The sequence below is a fragment of the Aulonocara sp. 'chitande type north' Nkhata Bay genome, linkage group LG9 (assembly GCF_057382095.1).
Source record: "Aulonocara sp. 'chitande type north' Nkhata Bay isolate Kocher_YH1m ecotype deep benthic linkage group LG9, A_spYH_male_GT1.1, whole genome shotgun sequence".
NCBI classification, from domain to species: domain Eukaryota; kingdom Metazoa; phylum Chordata; class Actinopteri; order Cichliformes; family Cichlidae; genus Aulonocara; species Aulonocara sp. 'chitande type north' Nkhata Bay.
In genome coordinates this window covers 2,452,033-2,474,168 of record NC_141352.1, presented here as the reverse complement: position 1 = coordinate 2,474,168, position 22,136 = coordinate 2,452,033, and the positions used below count along the sequence as shown (strand labels likewise).

At 41.0% G+C, this 22,136-nt stretch overlaps 1 protein-coding gene across 2 annotated transcripts in view; it reads right to left on the bottom strand.

Annotated features, from left to right (window-relative positions):
• plppr4b (phospholipid phosphatase related 4b) overlaps window positions 1-22,136 on the bottom strand; it is a 55,197-nt gene that overhangs the window by 26,833 nt on the left and 6,228 nt on the right. The window contains exon 1 of one of the 2 annotated variants that reach the window (XM_086305333.1): window positions 11,891-12,155. The exons of the other annotated variant lie outside the window; for it this stretch is intronic. The gene's annotated coding sequence lies outside the window, so the exon portion shown is untranslated. Of the gene's footprint in view, window positions 1-11,890; window positions 12,156-22,136 lie in introns of those variants that run through there. 2 annotated transcript variants of the gene reach the window in all.

The following is a 22,136-nucleotide window of genomic DNA, read 5'->3' as shown; positions in this document are numbered from 1 at the left end:
CGCTGTACTGATGTGTAAGCAAAATACTCAACTAGTTACATAAATATCTGCTTTATACAGTGAGCTAGGGACATTGTTTTTAGCAGAACTGTGAAGCTGAGAGGAGGTTTATGTGTGCAAACGGGAGCATACTCGGTTTTCCTTTTGACATTCTTCACCAGAGTTCAACTGCCAGTGCCCAGTACCATAACATCTCCTAGGTGCCCAGCATGGCCCATCTAACCACACTCTGCTTGCCAGATGAGCAGTGGGTTTTACCAAGAAGAAAAACTATAATATGGGAAAAATATGAAGTACCATATTTGATATTGCTTTAGTGTTTTTTGTTTTCTTTCAGTCCATCTGTTTTATGAAACGCCACCGAGTCAGTCTGAGTGCATTTAGCTGGATTTGAGCAAATAGTGTGAATCAATCTGTGGTGGGGCGTGGTCTGCGTGGTCTTTTAGTGCCCCTCCCGAAAATCTCCCGGAGCCACCATTCTCCCGAATTTCTCCCAAATTTCCACCCAGACATCAAAATTCAAAAAACCATATCGCAGAATTCATAGCGCGGCCCAGCCAATTCCAGTCTCTAACAATGGCAGCAGCAACTTAGTTTTAATATTACTCTTATTTCTCTTTCTGGGTCGCAAAAAAACTTTTAACATATTTTCAGGAGTGAATGTAGCTGTGTAAACTTCAAATATCTGAGCTGACTGACACATCGTCTTCAAACCCTGCGGTCTTTCGCTACTCGGGTTAAGCATGATATATAAGTCACTTTGATAACTTAAAAATGTTATTGTTTGACTTTTTCAGTGTTTTATTTGTTCGTGAGTAAATCGGTTTGGCTGAGATTAAAGTTATTAGATTAGATTAAATTAAATTTAACTTTATTATTCCCTCGGGAGTAGGGATGGGTATCGTTTAGGTTTTATCCGATACCGGTGCCAAACCGGTACTTTTGAAACGGTGCCGGTGCTTAAAGAATGGAGAACACCAACTTTGTCCAAAAACCTCTCATGTTCAGCTGTTTTTTTGTAAAAAGATAACAATGTTAGCCTTTTCTGCAGCTATGGGGCATATATGGTATCACTCTTGGCTGGAAGCAGTGCTTAAACAATGGAAAAAACACAAACTTTGTCCAAAAACCTCTCATGTTTAACTGTTTTCCACTTTTTCTTTGGTCATTTTAGCCTTTTTGGCCAGGGTGAAGGGAGTATCTGCCATCAAACAAGAAGACAGCCGCATGTAGCTATGATGATGTTTGCTAGTTCACCTTACATTATTAATGTAATAACGTGGTTAGCCTACTCAACGTGAATTACACATGAACAACATTAAGCTACTCACGCAGAGAAGAACGGCTGCTGCTGCATCATCATCCTCATCATTTCTGCTACACTGGCAGGGCTAGGGGCCAGGACTCTGCTCTTCATCAAAGGAGCTTGCAAAGAAAAGCGTCTGGACTTCTTTAAGTTACTTGAAGACGTTTCACCTCTCATCCACGGGACCCACACCCAGTTTCACACCTTGGCTCAGGCGATTAGAGGATCATCAGGGGGTCCTTTTGTCCCTCTGTGGGGGGAAACTCCCACTAGGTTTATATCTGGGACTCTCCACCATTTGACCTTAGAACTGAAGAAGCTTCTCGGATGAGAGGTGAAACGTCTTCAAGTAACTTAAAGAAGTCCAGACGCTTTTCTTTGCAAGCTCCTTTGACTACGATGACCTGGATGACTGAGAACCTTCACAGACGACTCTCCTCTTCGTGTTTTTGGGGGATGTTGCAAACTCCGGGTCCGATAACAGGCACCACACCCGCAGTAGATGTGCACGGTGTGAGGTCTCGCAGCAAGCTATCAAATACGGCGCATTTCTCGGCTCTTAAAAAAATGCTATGCGTCGCCAGGTGTTTCATCGGATTCGAGGTGTTACCTCCTTTGACAGTATCACAGTATCACCTTAAAGCACTTGTTGCTGCTGAGTTTGCATCTTTTGCTGTGAAGTACAGCCAGACTTTTGACCGCTTCGCCTTGGGCATTTTTAATCTGTAGCTCTGCTCTAAAAGAACGTACGTACCTGGGCCCGCCTACTATCCTTGGAAAGGTAAAATGATTGGCTAGAATCTAAAGTGTATGACATCTCAGGAAAAAAAGCACCGAAATAAAGCACCGAAATGTGCGCTGCTTTTCGGTCTGGTTACTACCGTTTATGTCAGAACCGGTACCCATCCCTACTTGGGAGGGTTCCTCTGGGTTTTCACACAGCTGAATAAACGTCAAACAGAAAATAATTAAACAGAAGAGTTTACGTCAGCGCCCGGTTATATTTTAGATAGCAAGGAGCAGACGGCAGTTTTACTCCACCGAGGGAGCTCGTGACGTACTACCCGGCTTTCTTTAGACCGTGAAGGCCGGGTCCTCAGGTGGAAGCATCCTCTGAATTTGGACACCCCCGCTGTTTCTGGGCCGGCCAATAATAACGGTGACATTTAACGTAGTTTATCCGATAAATAAACTCTGTAAAATGTTTTTACCCCCCCATCCCCCCCAACAGCCCTTATGAATGTCTCCCTAGTATGGCCACAACACCTCACTCTTGGAGCACTTTTTTGCCACATGTATCGCAAACCACGTCTCAGCTGTTTGTGGAGGTAAAATAAGTCCGCACGTGACTACGATTACGCTCAGCCATTGTTGTGAGTGCGCACGCCAAGGGGCTGCGAGGCATTTATACAGCCCTATTTTGCACATGACTGTGAAAGGCGGAAGAGGAAGTAGTTCCTTTGAATGTAGACAATCCGAATGTTATAGTTTCTTTTCCACTGTGTTCCTGTTAATGATAAACTACAAATTTACTCTAAATTACTAAAATATCGATATTTTATGATGAATGAGCCATTACAAGTCATTAAATTGCTTGTCTTATTACTTGGCCCGGAAATTTGAGTATCTAATGTTGCTCTGCTGAGATTTTTGTAATCAAGACATAATAAGAAAGAAATGAAAATCCCAACATTAAACACACAAACTCACAAACAACACTCTGAAGGTATGCTGTGTTAGCAAAACTGAACACACTAACACCAGAACAGGAAGTAAATACAATAGGAAACAAGAGATAAAAAGAGAGACGCAGAGCTGACGCTGGAACGAGGATGTAACTCGATGAGACGTGACACATGAAACGCAGAAGAAATCACAAAATACAAAAGAACTGCAAGAGACTAAACCATAGAAACATTCATCAAAGAATATTAATCATCAAAAACATAAACACTGGGTCGACAGAGCAGGACCAGGACAACTCTTACATGCTCTTTACATGCCTTTCCAGCATTTTTGGTTCAATTTTGACCAAGTACGTACGTGCCTACACACTTCTATTGAGAATGTATAAATGGATGATTAATACCTAATTAATGTTTCAGAGACCTGGAAGAATGTATTGTTTAGCTTTAACAACACTGATTTTTGGATACAAACATCTATTATCAGACAATATTATGTTCTCAATTTATATTGTTTTCAAAGGGTAAGTTGCATAAACATTCTAGAACCATGTATAGCAGCTACAATCATTAAACACTGTCCTCTCTTATGTCCAGAGGCTCAGAGACACGGTGACCAACTGGCTGCAGCCGGAGAGAGAAATGTGACTGTGAGTGTGTGAGAGCAGTTTGTGGACGGGCTGCCTGTGAAGAAGCAGGATTCATTGCTTCTCCTGGACCATCATCATCATCATGGGCCACCACAACCTAGCACATGCAGTAACACCTTCGTGTCTGCTCTCTCTCTTCAGGTCCCAGAGCAGCTATGGACACTGGTTTCCACTCATAGGCAGGAGTGCTGGAAGTGCTGGAACCTCCTAAAAAATGGAAGGACGAAGAATCCACAGTTTGGTGGACAGAAATGAGCCGGGGCCTGAGGCACCAAACTCATCATTCCTGCCTCACCCTGTTGTGAAAAACCTTCCCACACCAGCCTCGACAGTAGATTTTTCAACAGATGACCCCCTGCCCAGCCCTACAGATTACCTGGACATGAAAGATAAATACTTCAGAAGGACTTAGCTGCCATGCTGGAGATGAGAATGATGGAAGAGTCACACAGTGCATAGTGAAGATGGGTCTATATGCTTCTTTAGAAGAAGAAGGTGTACTTTATTGGTCCCCGTGGGGAAAATCCCTCTCTGCATTTAACCCATTCACTCAGTGAAGCAGTGGGTAGCCACTGGGCGCCCGGGGAGCAGTGTGTGGGGACGGTACCTTGCTCAGGGGTACCTCAGGGTAGCTGTTCAGGGGAATCGAACCCCCGACCTTCCGATCATGGGGCCACCACTCTACCTACTGAGCTATCCCTGCCCCCGTGTGCACTACTGCGAGGTGAATGAGGTTGTTGAGCCCTGCTAGTTTTACACCGGTCTGCACAGAGTGCATTCAAACAAGCTGTGATTAGTGTTTGCTGATAAAAAATAAAAAGACTAATCAGAGCTGTGAAAGCGTCCATCTTCCTTTGATGATGCCTATTAAATATAACATGCTGGGTGAATGAATAAAGGAAGCACGATGGATGCAGGAGTCATCCATGTTTGACAGTGAACCACCTCCACACACTGAGCTCATCCCTACGTTCCTCCCGACTCCCATTTTCTCGTCTGTTTTTTCCCGGCCGCTGCCAGCTTCCCTCAGCTTGTGAATATGACAAATATAGGTCAGTGACTCACGTTGCTAACACTGCAGACGAAGCTGCTCCAGGAGAAATACTGTACCCTTCATTCTTCAAAGCCGATTTTAGCGGAATAATTTATGTCACATGGTCTCATTTTGAGAGTGCAGTATGATTTGCACAGGTCAATAGCAGCTAACTGCATTTGAAACATTTCATAGTGTCATGATTCCTCTCAGCTGTGAGGTAACACACATCAATGCTTTTTTTTGGCTCACCTCCATTATTTAAAAGTCTCACAAAGGCGGAATGAATCGTAGAGTTTATTGTAACCAACCCCTGAAATAAGTAAAGTTCACTGTCCTCTATGTAATTAACAAACATTTAATTGAATTTCTCTGTTAATTGCCTAACAAAGTAATTAAATGTTTTTCAGATGCTGTGAAACATCGTGAGTTAGATGTATGCCACAAAGGAGAATGCCCTGGTTAGAAGGGATGGTGCTGTTGTTCTGGGTTCTTGCTAAAGCCACGTTGAATTTATTTCATTGTACAGAAATGATCCTCAGTGAATATCAGTAAATGAAGCTGAAAAGGTAAACCAATAGATCACTGAAGAGATTTTCAAACTGAGATAAAAACACTTGGATTAACTGAAGGCTTTTCATGGAGTTTTTAGGACATCCTGATAATAATGAATTACAGTCGTCCAGCCCGGAAGTAATGAGTGCATGTTTTTCCAACATCACTCTGAGACAGGATGTTTCTTATTTTAGAAATATTTCACAAATGGAAGAAAGCAGTACTATGTAGTAAGTAAGTAAGTAAAGTTTATTTATTAAGCGCTTTTCATAGACAGGCCGTCACAGGGCTGTACACAAAGATGAAAACAAACAGAAAGTTAAGTAACAAATTAGACAATATACACAATAAAAAATGTTAAATGTAAATGAAAAATTTAAAATTTAAAAAGCGTTGATCAACAAAAGGCTGATTTAAACAGAAAAGTTTTTAACTGCTTTTTAAAGGATTCCACAGAGTCAACCAAACGTAGTTGTGGTGGTTGACTGTTCCACGGCCTTGGTGCCACAGACTGAAAGACTGAAGGCTATATGTGTTTAATATGTGCGTTGAAGGACATGTCCTGGTCAAAAATGACTCCAAGGTTCCTCACAGTGTTACTGGAGGCCGAGGTAATGCCATCCAGAGTAAGAATCTGCTTAGATACCATATTTCTAAGATTTTCAGGGCCGAGTACAATAACCTCAGTTTTATTTGAATTAAGAAGCAGAAAGTTAGCAGCCATCCAGGTCTTTATGTCTTTAAGACATTCCTGCAGTTTAACTCATTGGTGTGTGTTATCTGGCTTCATGGACAGATAGAGCTGGGTGTCATCTGCATAGCAGTGTAAATGTATGCTATGTCTTCTGATGCATGAGACGGCTGTCAAATTCATTTTACACTGTGGGCCACATACAGTCCACTCTGACCTTAAGTGGGCTGCACCAGTGACATTCTCCTTTCTGTCAGAGGAAAGAACTTACATATTGTTTTTCTACATGATTACAAAAAAGATGCTGTGACAGAGAGAGAAATTTGTCAGTGCGACTCTTTGGAGTTAGATTGGAAGAAATGTGTAAACAGTTCATTGCCCAGACTGTCCAGTTTTGTTTTGTTTTTTAACTGTAGCTATAAAGAAACTGAAATTTCTATAGTAGAGAACCTCTGGTACCGAGGGCATTGGAGTTAAACAGGTTAATTTGTAATTGCTTAATTGCTTTGTGTAGTATGAGTGGCCATAAGGGAAGTTTTTATCTGTAGGAAAAGCAGTAAAACTGAAGAAAATACAGTTAAAAGTCCAAAATTTCAGCTTCTGTTTGTGTTTGGTGAGCAGTTAATAATTAAAAATGGCTTCAAGCGCACATTCAGGCCTGTGAGACTCAATTAGATAGACACTGAGCCATGGCTCTGTGGTACATGCAGACATCTCTGCATCTCTGCTAATCAAAGACACCTTGTATCTACTTTATTTTATGTAACACTCAATACTGAACTGTAGATTTTAGACTTTTTCAAGGAAATTTTTTGTTCAGTGTTTTCATAAAAACCTTGTTTCTATGCATTTACGAGGGTAAACAAACATGAAGTTTAAGGCCTGGACAGGTTTGGAATTTTCTGTCTTCCACAATGGAAAATGGGTAAAAATAAAAATGGGTGTCAGCTCCTAATTTTATAAATTCTGCCCTCAGCTTTGCCGTCTCCAATATCATTGAAATGCACCCAGATGCTGCTCACTTTATGCTTTCCCTTATTTCTTCACTTTTCCCCAGCATGCTTGCACTTAAATCCGGCTCCTCCATCTCTCAGTATACCTGGAACGTACCACTACACTTTCTGTCTTCGGGATGGGAATTGACAAGAATTTAGCTATTCCGATTCCATTATTGTTATTACTTATTGATTCTCATTGGGTTCTCACTAGCTCCACTTTAAGAGTCAACACCATTAGTAAGCAGCATATCAAAGACATTACATTTGTGGAAATTAATTGCATGTTGTGTGGTCAAATGTTTGTCACTTGGGGTCCTTGGCTAGTTTAGCGTTAGCATGCTATCTGTGCAGATGCTTGCAAAGAGCGAGAGTGTTAGAAGCAGTATGCAGATGTTCCTGTCCTGCATGCAGTTTGCACTTTACTTTTATTTTTATTGCACTAAAGGACAAATGCAAGAACCTATGAGCAGAATCAATAGGCAAGCAGACTAATGATTCCAAGGACTCTCCATGGATTTTCAGCAGGGATTCAGCTCCCACATACAAACATACCATATCCCGGATATAGTTGTGTCATGGGCCACATGTATGTTTGACACCCCTGGCCTAAGGGAAACCTATATAATGTAATGTAACCGTCTCTAAAGCTGTTCAAATAAACCATTCCTCAGATGATCAGTTAGCTGTTTGACAACTACTGTAGGAAGGTTAATGGAGATTGGCCTATAATTAGCTAAGACTGCTGGGTCTAGAGATGCTTTTTGAGTAAAGGTTTAACTACAGCCAGCTTGAAGGCCTGTGGTACATAGCTGATCATTAGAGATAGGTTGATCATATTTAAGATTGAAGAATTAATTAATGGCAGGACTTCTTTGAGCAGTTTTGTAGGAATGGGGTCTAAAAGACAAGTTGATGGTTTGGAGGAAGTAATTATTGAAGTTAACTCAGAAAGATCAATTGGAGAAAAAGAGTCTAACTTAACATCAATGGTACTAAGAGTAGCTGTAGATAATATTACATCTGTGGGATGTTTATGAATAATTTTTTCTCCAATGGTTAAAGTTTTTCTTTAATGCCTCGGCACCCATATCAGTGAGAATCTCACCTGGACCCATAACACATGGCAGATCATCATGAAGGCTCAACAATAAAATTGTGAATTAACCTCCAAACTTCTCAGCAACTTCTACAGATGCACAGTGGAGCGTATCCTGACAAACTCCATCACAGTGTGGTAAATGGCCTGCATTTGTATAGCGCTTTTCTAGTTCATAGGACCCCAAAGCGCTTTGCACTACATTCAGTCATTCACCCATTCACACACACATTCACACACTGGCGATAGCAAGCCACCAGGCCCTCTGACCACCACCAGTAGGCAAACATGGGGTTAGTATCTTGCCCAAGGATATTTGGCATGCAGCCAGGATGCAGCCTGGGATCGAACCACCGACCTTCTGATTAGTGGCTGACCTGCTCTGCCATCTGAGCTACAGCCACCCCAGGGAACAGCACCACTCAGGACATTTACAGCACTCGGGTCAGGAAAAGGGCACACAATATCATCAAGGACCGCACCCACCCACAGCACACACTGTTCACACTCCTGCCGGAGTGTAAAAGCAGGGACAGGCATTGGCATGAACACACAGAGTTACAGAGTTTGAACAGTAATTTACTCACATTTGAAAATAAATATTATAATCATTTAAGGTACAGGATTCCATGAGCTGTAACCCATAATGATCAGAATTTTGGACTTGAAGCATATAAAATCCCTTAAAGTTCTTCTGACACAATCCTTCTACTGGCTCGTATGTGTTCCTGGCAGCTCCTTAGTGATTACAGAGATGAGAGCACAGCGTAGAGACAGTGCATTTTGAATAATAGATGTGTAAAAATGGAAAGCAGGCTCCAGTGGGCTTTTCCTGGCAGTTATTTTTGGTGGGTCCTGGGCCAATGGCACCAACAGTCATAGAGCTTTTTGAGTGACTCACTGGTAGTAATTCCAGTATATCAGCAGAAAGTTAAAAATGTCATAAAGTGAATTCTGTCACACAAAAGTAGAATGGACACAAAGCCCTTTGGAACCAGCCTCCAGGTTAGAGGGTTAGTGCTGCAGCTGTGATTACATCCTGCTGGGGGCAGATACCCTCTGTAGCACCACCGTCCACATGTGTCAGTGTAGTTACATAAAGGAGGAGGCACTGATTTAGCCTGAAGCTGCTGAGTGATGCATTTACAGTTTGAAGGAATACCAAACTCGCTATAAGAGGATTCAGCATCAAATGTATAACCAAGCTACAGCGCTATGACAAAGTCTTTACCTCCTTCCTGATTTCTCAGCTTTTTGTCAAACTTAAATGTTTAAGAATGTTTAAAGAAAGGTTGAGCCATTTCTTTCCAAGCGTGACTTGGAAAGTGTTATTCACGCCTTTATTACTTCACGTTTGGATTATCGGAATTCTGTTAATAGGGGTTGGGCAGGGCACTTTGTCACGCTTGCAACTAGTGCAAAATGCTGCGGTACGATCTTTAACTGGCAAAAGGAAATTCGTCTGATTTGTTGAAGCCCCACGTCCCCATTCTTTCACTTCGGTCAGCTGAGCAGCTGTTGCTTTCGGTCCCAAAGTCACGGCTAAAACTTAGAGGAGACCGAGCATTTCCTGTTGCAGCGCCAATGCTTTGGAATAGCCTTCCTCTCCATATTAGACAGACTACATCAGTGCCAGTTGTAAAGTTCAGATTAAAAACCTATTTTTATTCCCTGGCTTTTAACTCTGTGGGTAACTGACACTTTTATTAATTTTATTGCTATGTCTGCTTTTTGCTATTTTATTACTATATTTATATTTGTATTGTACAGCACTTTGGTCTCCCAGGTGTGTTTTTACAGTGCTATATAAATAAACGCTGATGATGAGGATGACGATGATGTTTCAGATCATCAAACTAATTTTAATGTTAGACAAAGATAATTCCATAATTGCTCCTGAATTCCTCCTACATGACCGGTTTAATCTAGATGAAACTTCCTAGAGAACCAAAATTCATAACATCTATAAGGTGACTGATTCAAAATTAAAATGTTTACTATAAAATTTTCTTTTTCCATGTATTGGTATATAAAAACTATACTCTCTTGTTAGGCTGTGGCCTATCGATCCTGCCAGGGAAGTCAAACGTACATGTGACCCATGATACAATTATATCCGGCCCGCAGGATAATTTCATATCTCAGTGATTAATGGCCTGCTGGCATGTGAGAGCTGAATCTTCAACCCTGCTGAGAATCTGGACCTGATTTGGGAACAGCACCAAGCAGGACAGACGAGATCTGCAAAGAGTGGTGCGCTCAGCCGAACGCATCACTCAATCAGAGCTCCCTGACCTGCTGTCCATCTACACCAAGCGGTGCAAGTCCAAAGCTAGGAAGATTATGATGGATCTCTCCCATCCCAACAATGGACTCTTCTCACTGTTGAGGTCTGGGAAGCGCTTCCGCTCCCTTAAGGCCAAAACAGAGAGAATGAGGAGGAGCTTCTTCCCCCAGGCTATTCGGGGCCTGAACCAGGTGTAGGACTGGACTCTCCCAAACATGTCACTATAAGACTGGACTCTCACACACGTCACCACACGCACCACCACACATTTCCTATAATCCTATAATTCCTATAATTTATAATCCTTATCTTTATAATCTCTTCTGCTATTTGCACATTCTTTACTGTAAATTCCCAAGTTAATTTGTAAATTTTTGTAGTAAACTGTAAATTGTAAATATTGTAAAACTTTTCTTCTGTCATTTAATGGTCGGGCATTGTACAGCTACAAGCATTTCACCCCCATGTCATACTGTGTATGGTTGTGTGTGTGTGACAAATAAAATTTGAATTTGAATTTGAATCCAGGGAGAATCTTTGGAATAGTTGGGCACTTATAGGGCGGATTTGGACATTACTTGTATTTTTAAGGACGAGAGCTAATGGTAAAGTGCAAACTGCATCCAGGACAGAAACAACTGTATTATGCTGCTAACACAACTTAGGCTCTTTGCAAGCACCTGCACAGACAGCATGCTAACGCTAAGCTAGCTAAAAACCAAGAGTTACGCTATGAGCAATATAATGAATTATTGTCTCCTTGGAGTGATTAACTAACGTACTTTGAATAAAAGCATTCTGTGTGATGTGTGTAATACATTTCTTTTTTGAGTAACAACCCAACACTGATAACAACAAAGAGGGGAAATACATCCAACATGCACAAACATTTGACAATACAACATGCAGATATTTGCAGAAATGTCTTTGAGAGTTACCACCATCACTAAGCGGCACTAGTGAGAACCCAGTGACAATCGATAAGTAATATCGATAATGAATCAGACTCACCAAATTCTTATCAATTCCCATCCCTAGTCAATACATCCTTCAGACGAGGAAGAAACCTGTGTGTTCCTTCCCCAGACTTGTACTTATCTTCATTCTCTGGTGTAAAAGTAAACTCTGTAAATCTTAGTCTTTGTCGCTCTGCTTTTGGGTGCATTTTTCCATAATGGCCTCACCACCCTGACAGAAACTACGTGATCAAGACGAATTCAATTCAATTCAATTTTATTTATATAGCGCCAAATCACAACAAAAGTTGCCTCAAGGCGCTTCATAGATACAGAGAAAAACCCAACAATCAGCATGTACATGAGTACATGCTGATTTTATTCACATAAATTGAATATCACATTTTTATGTTGATATGCACGTTCCACGTATATTTTAACCCATCATTACAGGGTCTAAGTTTTAAGAATTGGCAATGTTTAATTTCCTATAATTCTACACCATTGAAAGACGCCACAACAGATGGCAGAGACAGGGGAGTAATCTTTCTGTAAGTTTGCTTATTATATCCCCTATGAGCAACTGCTTTGGCAACAGTGGGAAGCAAAAACTGCCTTTGAACAGGAAGATACCTCCGGCAGAACCAGGCTCAGGGGCGGCCATCTGCCGTAACTGGGTGGGGTGAGGGGAGGAAGACGAGACGAAGACACGCTGTGGAAGAGAGCCAGAGATTAATAATAACTAATGATCACATGCAGAGTTGTATATAAACACATAGTGACTAAAAAAGAAACACTTCAGGCGGACTTCCGGTGATGCCGGTGAAGCAGCAAAACAACAAAGCGCCGCCACACAACACACGAAATAAGGGATGACTGAAGTCAACAGGCTGTTAAACAGCCAGGAGAACAGAAAACCTATATGAAATGACTATGAACAAAAAACAAAGCCGGATCTAATGCTACTGGAAGAACTGCAAAAGCTACGTAAAGAGAACCAAGATGGACACAACCACACAAAGATGTCACTCGAAAGACTGGAACAAGAGGTCACAGATATTAGAGACCAACTCGAAGAGCGAATTGGACCAATAGATGAAAGAACTAGCAGAAGACACAGTTATGCGACACCAGACGGCGCTGTGATTCCTGCTACAAAACAGACTGACACGCAACAACGTGGATTTTTCAGATTCCAGAGGGAAGTGAAGGAAATGATATGATCAAAATTAACCGGAAGCTGGATCACTGAAACTCCCAATGGAGATGGGTATCATCATTGAGAGGGTGCATCCTTCATGTGGTCCTCGACCTAAAGACCCCACGACGCCTCCTAGATCTATCATAGTGAGATGACCATACAGACAGCATGGAGCCAGAGACAAGTCTTTTTCAAAGATACACAAATCTTTTGTGACCACGACTACTCGTCCGACCTACAGAAGAAGAGAACCAGAACATATGAGGTTATCAAGCAACAAGGTGCAGGCGAAATGTCTATACCCAGCAAACCTGAGAATAAAACTGGATGCAGGAGAGAAGACCGCAGCTGAAAGAGCTCAGAGTCAGAACATGGTGCGACATCGAAGACGAGCGGAAGGAAGGTTGGACATGCAACAGGAAGACCCAAAGAGACACAGCGTTGTCAACATCAGACCTAAGAGCCCTCATGCAGGAAGAACTTTAAATGAGTTAAATGCTAGAGTGACTTAAAGGTACGCTGATTGACATGTAGAAAAGGAAAAAAGAAAGAAGACAGAGTATATCTGGATATTTGTTCCTGCCAAAATATAAATGGTAAATGGCCTGTATTTATAATACTAGTCTTTACTTTACTAGTCCCTAAGGACCCCAAAGCGCTTTATATATCCAGTCATCCACCCATTCACACACTGCTGATGGCAGCTACATTGTAGCCACAGTCACCCTGGGGCGCACTGACAGACGCGAGGCTGTCGGACACTGGTGCCACCGGGCCCTCTGACCACCACCAGTAGGCAACGGGTGAAGTGTCTCGCCCAAGGACACAACGACCGAGACTGTCCAAGCCGGGGCTTGAACTGGCAACCTTCCAATTCCAAGGCGAACTCCCAACTCTTGAGCCACAATCGCCCCAAAATATAGATGTAAACTGTCACATATTTACAAACATTATGCTTCATAAAGTCCAGGCGGTGGATGTGTAGGATTAATATGAGTGGACCACACTCATTTTTACACAACAGTGGGATATTGGTTATTTGTGCATTAAGCATTTTTTCCCACAGAGAAGGAGGGTCACACTTCTCTGCCCCAGTATAAATGGGGTTGTCCACAATGTGGACGACTGGAAGCGTGGAAGCCCTGTTCTTTTTCCTTCTCTCTGACATGTTACAGACATAGTTTACATTTTCACTTACAGACTAAGCATGTATACATTATACACATGTTAGAACACAAAGGGGAATATGCCATCATGTGGCGAATATGACAGATATGAACTTCGTTAGTTATAACGTAAAAAGAATTAATAACCTAATTAAGGGAAAAAAATCCTCGGACAATTAAAGAGACTGCGGTGCTCTGTAGCTCTCATTCAATAAACTCGCGCATCTGAGACAGAACATCAACCAAGAATATGATGCATCCTGCAGGAGCAGGACGAACAGAGGGGTTGCTGTCCTGTTTAACAAATGTGCTTATTACAGTAATGGAAAGGTTTTTCAGGATGATGAAGGCCGTTATATGATGGTAACTGGAACAACTGGAGGCTTATATGCTCCAAATGAAGATGAAAAAGGTGAAGGACTCTTACTTATGGCGGGGACTCCAACACTTTACCTTTCATTAATGCAAAATCTGACAAAAACCTAAAAATAGAAAAGGATTGGACAAAACATACTCTGGAGGTGTGGACAACAATAAGTAAAAAATTGGGGGGCTCTTTATCTGTCTCAAGTGCCATGCCAGTGAGAGGCAATGTAGAACTGTCCCTGTGTGGACAGTGGATTTAGTAGGTAGCCAATGCAGGCCTTAATACAATAAATCAACTCATTAATGGAACAAGTCATTTAACCAGCTTCAGGAACAATTCCAACTCCCCTCTAAACACGCATATAGATATCTTCAAATAAGACACTACATCCTGAACCACAAAGAAAGAGCTTTGATTGATCCTTACAGCATAGAAGAAAAACATCTCCCAACTAAGGAACATGTTTCTCATAAATACAAAAGCCTTATATGAGTCCTGCCAAAATACAGGACATATTTAGGAGAAATGGGAACTATTGAGTGTTATTATCACTGATAATGTATCGGAAGATCATTATCTGTGCGACTGTTCCTCTGCGTTTAAAACACATCGTAAAGGTTTCCCTCTTTGCTTTCCTCATATTTAACGTCACATCAGCAGCAACATCAGAGGCAACTTTATGTATCTGAAAGCTGTTCCTAAATAGTGCCAAAACTGGCATTTCCAACGTACGTCCCCCAAAATCAAATTAAGCCCGATATCGGCTACGGATGTTAAATTCACGTTATATTTTGGTACCATTGACGGATATTTTCCGTTTATGTTAACATTTAGAGGGACTTCTTTTTACTGTAACTCATTAAATGTACGTCTTTATATCCTTAAACACATATTTCCACACAATTACAACCTAATGCACCATTTGCTCACAAATTCTTAAATGTAAACTTCTTAAAATAATCTGTGCTTTGTAAACAGCAACATTTGTACAATTAATGTTAAATATCCTTATATAGTTCTTGTGCAACCCCTGTCACAAGGGAATAAATGGTAAATGGCCTGTATTTGTATAGCGCTTTACTAGTCCCTAAGGACCCCAAAGCACGTTACACAACCAGTCATCCACACACACATTCACACACTGGTGATGGCAGCTACATTGTAGCCACAGCCACCCTGGGGCGCACTGACAGAGGCGAATAAGCAGTCAACTAGTCAACTGTGGAGAGAATCTGATTGGAAATTTAAAATCTGATTTTTAATACACCTCTTGTTATCTCCCCATGTTATAAAAAAACCTAAAATATAGAAATATGTCCGAATCCAAGGATTCTGGATAAGAATCAAAGAAGAAACAGAGAAAATCCTTCTAGTTAATTCTCCACTAAATGAGCTATACCTCGAGAGAGATACAGTCCAGTCAAAAACTGTATTCTACAGATACTAATGGAAAGAAACAAGCCCACCGTCCATAACAATGGAAACATACTGAAAAGAGTTCACACAAAGGAGTGAATGACAACTGAAAATGACCAGATACCTGGGTGAATGAACAAGAATCCTGGAATGCTGTATTATAAGGTTGTAAATTCCCTTTATGATATCTTATTTTATTGATCTTGGTCTGGGATATGTTTGTTTTTTATGCTCCTTTGTCAGAGAATGTTAACGTTGTGTTTCTGTTGGATTATCACAAAAATGAATGAATAAAAACAAAACAAAGTAACACTTCCAGTGACATCACAGAAGCTAATTTAGCAAAACAGTGGTGCTCCACCAAACAGTGAGAAAAATAAGTGACATTATACATAATAGCAGCAAAAAATAAATACACTCCTACAAAATGACTACAACCATGAGACAATAACTCTGTGTACAGATACTTGGAAAGAAAAGGAAGATAAACAGAGAGCACCAAGCCAGCCTGACCTAATGCTACTCAAAGAGTTGAAAACGCTGCATAAAGTATATCAAGATGGGCATAATTACACAAAAATGTCTTGAGCGGTTACAGATATTAAAGACCAAATTGCTAAACACAAAGGAAGAACTGGACAAATAGAGGAAAGAGCTTGCACAGTCAAAGACAGCGATTTTGCACCATACCAGATTCACCATGATATGGACCTCTCCACAAGCTGCAAGGATCTCCAAATCAGACTGAGATGCAACAACATTAGCATCTTTCAGAGTGAAGATCCTAATGTTTGATGTGAAGACTTTTCCAAGCTCCTTATTCCAGAGTGAAGATATGATCGGATTTGTGAAGCTGCTTCGGTAGAAAGTGACACAACTACCAGAAAAGGACATCAAAATCCAAGGTTTACAAAATGATCAGACAACTCAAAAGAAAAGATGTACAAGTAAAATGTCTGTATCCAGCAAAAGTGCAAATGAAACTGGACACCATCTTTGCAGCACTAACAGAGGCCTCCCTGCAGCTGAAGCAGCTCTGAGCTGAGACGCACTGAGCAGAAAGAGCTGAAGGAAGGCTGGAGGAGCAACGTTAGGACTAGAGGGATACAGTATTAAGGCCCGTTCCAAGAAGAAATATAGAGGTATGCTGAGTGAACTGAAAAAAAAAAAAAAAAAGTATAGGTTGAAAGACACAACAGCAATTGAACCAGTCACTATTTCTGACTATACCCAGCTGTCATCAACATTAATACAGGACTACGGGACCATTTTAGGCTAAATGTTTCATTACTAACAGATACTTGGATTAAACAAGAACTACAAGCTGCTTTACTCGAATACTTTGTTCGATGAAGGTAATGTTTTCTCTTGATGTGGGATGCAAGTAAGGCCACAGTAAGGGGGAAGCTTTTCTCAAAAAAGGCTCAAAAACCAGCAACAACTGGAAAATGAAATTAAAAAGAGAGAGGGAGCATAAGCAATATGGAAAGAAGCTACATTGGGGCGACCGTGGCTCAGGGGGTTGGGAAGCGCATCTGTAACCGGAAGGTCCCGGTTCGATTCCCGGGCTCTCTGTCGTTGTGTCCTTGGGCAAGACACCTTACCCTACTGGTGTTGGCCAGAGGGGCCGATGGCACGATATGGCAGCCTTGCTTCTGTCAGTCTGCCCCAGGGCAGCTGTGGCTACAACTGTAGCTGCCTCCACCAGTGTGTGTGAATGAATAGTGGCATTGTAAAGCACTTTGGGTGCCTTGAAAAGTGCTATATGAATGCAATCGATTATTATTATTTAAATAGTTATAAGAAACTACACAATAATTAGATGAGTCCCTAACATATAAGGCAGACGGGGTATTGTAACTGAATAGTAAGGAAGGGTTCCTTTCTGAAATTTACTGTTTTGTGGAAAAAAACCAAACAAACTGACAGGGGATTTCTTTAAATCACCCTGTAATTCTTCAGCTAAGACACCTGAGTTAGAAAACACAGAGACTGCAGTCGTTTTTACACATGTGGGCAGCAGCAAACGCACCCTACAACTGCGCCCTGCTGCCTGCGTACTTTTATTTTTATACATGTCTGTGTGTGTGTAAAAGTAACAACGTCACTCTGACTCTGCACAAACCCAAAGCAACGGGTTATTTCCCCTTTCTACATTTGTTCTCAGAAAAAACAGGAAGTGGATTTAGTAGCTGAATAAGTTCATTAGAAAGTTATTAGGTGAAAGATCACATAGACATTTAGATTGCTTAAACAACAGAAAAACACATTTCATAAAGCTGATCAAATTATATAAAAACAAAAATCTCTTGACACAAACACAATAAGTGGCTTAAAAAATACACTTAGTGCATCACGGGCTGCTCCACGGTGTGGGACGGAGAGATTTCGCAGGTCTTTCCTCCCCACTGCTGTCAGACTCCATAATAAAGACTTTAACTGATCAAGCACACACATCCATACATGTGCAATAATACTAAGTGCAATAATCCTTTCTGTCATCGTTGTATTTTTACTCAGTTGTATATAGTATTTGTATTTGTATTCTATTTTTATCTTATTGTATATTTATTTTATTTTATTCTACTGTATATAGTATTTTATTTTATTCTATTCTGTACAGTTGTGTACTGTATTTATTCTTATTGTATTCTAATTTTTTGCCTCATAACTTTTGCACTGTCCACTTCCTGCTGTGACAAAACAAATTTCCCACGTGTGGGACTAATAAAGGTTATCTTATCTTATCTTATCTTATCTTATCTTATCTTATCTTATCTTATCTTATCTTAAATAGTTGCTTCAAACAGCGTATGTATCCATTCAGTTGTTTGAGGTAAAGTATTGCCAGTCATCTCTGTCAGGTTTCTGTATATACGATTAAAAACCCCTGTTATTCATTGTAATGTGTGGGTTAAGTGTCTGACTTGTAGCAAAATGTTGAAAGTCATGTCTGTGACCTTCAGGATTATCTGATAGAGAGCAGAATTCATGGTTCCATCAGTAGAGGCGAAGCATTCAAGCACTGAAGCAGCAAAGCAGCCCCAAACCATCATGCTACCACCGCCATGTTTGATGCTTCCAGCAAATGTGTTAGTTTTAAGACACTAATGTAATGGGATGTAAGTTCCAAAGTTGAACTTTTTGGAAGTTGTACATTCAAAAAGTTCCACTTTTGTCAATCCACAGAATATTGGCCCAAAAGAGACGAGTCTTTGTGTTCTTTTTGTCAGCAGTGGTTTTCTCCTTTGAACACTGCCATCAATGCCACTTGTCCAGTCTCTTTCTTGTTGTTGAACAAAGAACTTTGACCTTAACTGAGACAAATAGCCTGCAGGTTAATGATGTTTGGATGGTTTTCTTGCCTTCGGATTAGTTGCACTCTTGCAGTAATTTTGGTAGGCTGGCTATATTTTCTCCTTTTATGGATTCTGACTGCCGCTGTGGTTCACGCCTTAGAGATGGCTTTGTAACCCTTTCCAGACGGATAGATGTCAATTACTTATTTTAACAACACATTTGTACATAGATGGAGAGTTCTACCACTGGGCAAACTGGTACTATGGATATTTCTGTCATATTAATTCCCCGTTTCTCAGAGAATAAATAGAAAAGAAAAAACAACATTTTCTAAAGCATCTGAAGCATCTGAAGCACCCAACTTGACACATATTTCAAAAACAGGCTTGGCTGTTGTACAGCATCCAGAGGCAAAGGCTTTTCACACTCAGCTAGAAGACAAACAGAATGAGTGTTACTGGACCATTTTAGTGATAGGCTAGTTTACCCAAGTAATGACTATTTGACTGAATACCTAATGAACACAATTATTTTACAGACAGTGATTAGTGAGTCAACTGAAGGCTCGCAAAGCGACCAGTGCTGTCAGAATGGAAGATTAGCAGAGTGATCGGAGCCAAGACTGTCTTGCATTGCTTATGCTGCCTTTCTCTGAAAAGCCTCGTCTCCTGTGGGATAGCTCAGCCCAGCAGAGATCCTCCATTGGCCTACATATGCAAACACTCGCTGCCAGCCTACTTTGTGTCTCATTGCCCTTTTCTTTTTGTCATATCATAAGTTTTATTTCAAAACTGCAAATAAAATTGATTGTGCCTTGCATTTTTACTCAAAGTCTTATTTAGGAGCCCAGCAAACTCATGACTGAACTACTGCAGAAGCAGTGGTTTCTGGCACAACTTCACCTACTTCCAAGATGCATTAAAAAAAGCCTGTCACCATGACCCTGGTGAAGGGCACGAGATGAAATGTGTCAGTCGAACAACAGAGTTGTTCTTTATCCTACAAGTGTTGCTGAAGCTTTGCTGTGGCTGTCAGCTGTGTTTGTTCTGGCTTAGCTGCAGAAGGAAGAAGTGTGGCTGTGATTTAGCTGAGAATCTCCTCTCCTTAGATAACACATGTAGGCCCACGACATGCACATTGAGGCGGAGCAGTGCACACAGTTCAGTTCAATTCATTTTTAATTACGCAGTGCCAAATCACGGTGCTCTTTATATTGTAAGGTTAGGACCCTACAATAATACAGAGAAAAGCCCAACAATCAAATGATCCCCTCTGAGAAAGCACTTCATGACAGTGAGAAGGAAAAACCGTCTTTAATAAGAAGAAACCTCTGACAGAGGCTCAGGGGCCAGTTTGGGGTAACAGGAGGAGGAGAACATGCTGTCGAAGAGAGAGATTAGCTCTGTAGCTAGAGATGAATAATAACTAATGAGTAGGTAGCTGTGAGAATCTCTAAAGAAAGACTGCTCCTTGGCTGGGTCATAGTATGCACCCAGCAGTATTAGGTATGCATGCAAAAAGTAACTGAACTGTACAAAACAGTGAAGTGCTCTCACTCTTATTGAGGACGACCCACAGTAGCTGGATAGTTGCTACAGTATCCAATCACCAAACTGTGCAGGCAGCATGATTACATTAGTTGCAGCTTCCTTAAACTTTGAGACTCATAGACTAAAAATACCTTCATATATACTTACTTATACTTATATATATACTTTTTCATTTTTGTCTGTGTTCCCGTAAATATTGCTTGGCAATCGCAGTATTACAGGAATCAAACATTAATCTTTTAAAATCCACGAGGCTTAGTGAAACTTCCTGCTAATAATGACTCACGTCACCAGGAGAACATTCAAAACAGGTTGAATCTATTTAGGTTCACAACCCACTTTCAGTTTACTGTCAAATAACATTTGGAATAGAAGTCCACCTGCTGTCAGCTGATGCTAAATAATATCTGAAGCAGAAGAGGAAAAGCAAATCAGATGTGACTGCCAACAACAGTAAACAAAGGAGGTGGAGCTGTTCTTATCGTGACAAGAAAAAGAATATTGCAGCAACTTCAATCAACGAAACTTTGTTCCTCGTCTCCAAGTCTTTTGTCTGTTTTTTGTCTTAACAATAATATTAAGTTCATATGTAGCTTGTACTGATGTCTGTGTCATCTTTGCTTGCACAAGCTTGAACTGTCCCACTACAGTGTAACATGTTGAGTTATGGACTGTGCAGTCACACCAGTGAGCTGAACCAAACCTCAGCGATATTTACATCTATATAAACGTGTTAATATTCAGTAATCCTCACTGAAATTCTGTAGGAAATATTTAATAAGCACTGTGTCTGTTTGAGCTCAGTGACCTGCCCAGGCTGTTCTCTGCGTCTAGTCCCCACACTGGCCCAAGCTGGATAAGCAGTTAAGATGAATGGATGAAGGGCTAAATAGACTGTTTCCACCTCATTCTGCTCTGTGTGTTCCTATTATTAGACCAACAGATGAAGCAAGCTGTTTGAAAGCACGGGGGTGTCAGGTGTGACTGGGTGGCAATGCCAACTGTTTCCATGGCTGATGTACAAGAGCCTCTTGGCAGAATTTGAGGCTGCAGTAAGTCAGGACTAGCTGTGTGAAGTGCACACTTTTAATGGCACATAAAATAAATGTTGGCAGCTTTGCTTCACACATACGCTCAGGACATCTGTCTCAAACAACAAGTTCTGTTTTTAGCCACCGAACCACAGAACCTTGAAAAACATTGTCAGTTTTTAACATTCTGAAAAACCTTTGGGGCAAACTTAAAAGACCGTGTTAAGCACATGTTAGACTAAAGCCGTGATAAAGCTGACTATGTATTATTATTATCATATATCATTTTTATTGAATGAATATTGAGGGAAATACTTGATAGCATCAAAGCTTAATGAATCCAGATAGTTTGCTGTTTGACATGCAGCCACATAATAGCTTGCTTTGCAGTTTGCAGGCTGAGAAAACAGCGGACGAGGTGCACAGAGTCAGGCTCAGTTTGTCACACAGTGGAAGACAACAGATTCTCTGTTCCTCACATTAAACAAGCTGTAAGACGAATACATGCATGAAGAGCTTCTCCAGCGTTACACAACCAGAATAAACACCACACTGTTCCTCCAAAGCAGGCAACCTCTCCTCTCAGGTGTCCTGGCACACACATCAGGTTCCTGGGGAGCCTGACGAGTGTGATCCATGCTCTAGTTGGAAATAGAGCTGCAACGATTCATCGAGTATTTCGAATAATTTGATAATAAAAAATTCTCGACACAAATTCTTTTCTTCGATGCTTCACTGAAGGCACGGCTCTGTGACGCGCCAGTTTTAAACAGAAACACTGATAACACAACAGCAGCAGACGTGATGACACTTTCACAGTTTAACATGGAGTCGGCGTTTGTTTACGC